Source organism: Oratosquilla oratoria, chromosome 17 (genome assembly GCF_046742065.1).
Source record: "Oratosquilla oratoria isolate Oo_2021 chromosome 17, ASM4674206v1, whole genome shotgun sequence".
NCBI lineage: Eukaryota > Metazoa > Arthropoda > Malacostraca > Stomatopoda > Squillidae > Oratosquilla > Oratosquilla oratoria.
The window spans coordinates 49,713,850-49,716,349 of NC_134793.1; positions in this window are offsets into that span (position 1 = coordinate 49,713,850).

A 2,500-nucleotide genomic window follows, 5' to 3' on the forward strand; every position below is an offset into this window, starting at 1 on the left:
GTGTGTGTGTGTGTGTGTGTGTGTGTGTGTGTGTGTGTGTGTGTGTGTGTGTGTGTGTGTGTGTGTGTGTGTGTGTGTGTGTGTGTGTGTGTGTGTGTGTGTGTGTGTGTGTGTGTGTGTGTGTGTGTGTGTGTGTGTGTGTGTGTGTGTGACAGAGAGAGAGAGAGAGAGAGAGAGAGAGAAGGGGGAGGGGGAGGCAGAAAGACGAGAACTGAAAGCAAAGAAGGTTGAAGAGGAAGAGAAGCAAGAGAGAGGGAAAACGAGGTCAGAAGTAGAAAAGTTAAGGACAAGAGTATCGGATGAACTTGTACCATGTCGGGGAACATGAGGAGGAGGAGGAGGAGAAGGGGGAGCAGGAGGAGGGGGAAGAGGGAGGACGAGGACATGGATGATGAAAAGGTGTAAAACGAATAAGTTGAAAAGAGAATGAGGAGGAGGAAGAAGAAAAATGAGGAAGATGTAGAAGTGGAGAAAGAGAAAAAGGAAAATGATGAATAGGAGGAGAAAGAAGAGGAATAAGAGGAGGAGTAATAGAAAAAAAGGGGAAGATGAAGAAGATGAGGATGAAGAGGAGTAAAAAGAGAAAGAAGATTAGGAGAAAAAAGAGGATGAAGATGAGGAGAAAGATAAAGAAGATGAGAAGGAAAAAGAGGAGGATAACAGAATGAGGAAGAAGATGGGAATGACGGACAGGAGTTATATAGAGTTATATGAACAAACGATCAGCAACAGACCTATTGGTTCTTAAAATATTGTTCTGGTACTTAACCTATATATATTTTTAAATCTACCTAGAAGTAAATGATTCTAGTCGGGAATTTGTAGCTAAGTGTTCAAGTAATTCTGTAAATCTTGCTGTTGTGTTATGGATATCATCCAAGAACTTTGATAATTAACATTTTATATTTTCATCCAGATTATTGATATATACCAGAAAGAACACAGGACCTAGCACTGAGCACTGAGGCACTCCACTTGATACACAATGCCAGCCTGAGCAGTTTCCATTCAGAACAATACATTTCTTACGACGAGACAAACATTTAGAAATCCATGGGTGAATATGACCTACAGTACCATAGGATTCTAGTTTACATAGGAAACCCCTATGGGGGACTTTATCGAAAGGTTTTTTGGAAGTCGAGATATATAACATCAACTTCTCTCCCTTCTCCGTATATCCCGTAAACATCATGCAAGAAATCGAGAAAGCTTGCCAGACATAAGCGCTTCTTGCGGAAACCATGTTGCAAATCTTTTATATTTTTTTTTTCTCCAAGAATTTCACATTTTTGTCTTTCGGGAGAAGAAAAATGAAGAAGAAAAGAAAAATGAGGAGAATAATGAAGAATTGAAGGAGCAAGAGGACAAGGAAGAAATGGAGGGTAATGAGGAGGAAAAGGGAGGAGGAGGATGTAGAGGTGAAGAAGAGAAGGAAAAGAGGTGGATGGGAATGAAGAGGGGAGAGGAGGAGGATGAAGAGGAAAAGAAAGAGGATGAAGAAAAGAATGAAAAGCAGGAAGAGGAAGAAAAGAAAAAATAAAGAGGGGGAAGAGAAGAAAGAGGAAGAGGAATAAGAGAAGGGGATTAATTGGATAGAAGGAAACAAAAATACGAATGGTAGAGGAAAAAACTATAGAATGTAAAGACAAAAATAATAAAATTAATAAAATGAAAAAGAGTTAGAATACGTTATAACAGCAGCAACAGCAATAACAGAAGAAGAAAAAAAGATAAAAATTATAAGAGAAAGAAGATGGAGACAAAGAACAAACAAAGAAGAAGATGGCAAAGAAGAAAAAGGGTATGAAAATGAAGAAATAGAAAAAGATGAAGGAGAGGAAGAAGAGAAAAAAAAAGAAGAAGGAAAAGATGGAGGAAAAGAGCAAAAGGAAGGATTAGGAGAAGAAAAAGAATAAAAAGAAAATAAATAAGAAGAAAAAGAAGTAGTAGAAGAAGAAGAAGAAGAAGAAGAAGAAGAAGGAGAAGAAGAAGAAGAAGAAGAAGAAGAAGAAGAAGAAGAAGAAGAAGAAGAAGAAGAAGAAGAAGAAGATAAAGAAGAAGATAAAGAAAAAGAAGTAAAAGAAGAAGAAGAAGAAGAAGAAGAAGAAGAAGAAGAAGAAGAGGAAGAAGAAGAAGAGGAAGAGGAGTAAGAAGAAGAAGAAGAAGAAGAGGAAGAAGAAGAAGAAGACGAAGAAGAGGAAGAGGAGTAAGAAGAAGAAGAAGAAGAAGAAGAGGAAGAAGAAGAAGAAGACGAAGAAGAACAAGAAGAAAAAGAAGAAGAAAAAGAAGAAGAAGAAAGAAAAATAAAACAAAAAGAGGACGAAAAAGAAGAAGAAAAAGAAACAAAAGAGAAAAATGTAAAAGGAAGAAAATCATAAGAATACAAACTTATAGACGTGGTCAATTTGTGGGATGCTGATGAAGAGTGAGAAGGAGAGGAGGGTGAGGGAGAGAAGAGGAAGAACAGAGGGTAATGAGAGGGAGGAGAAGGGCGCAA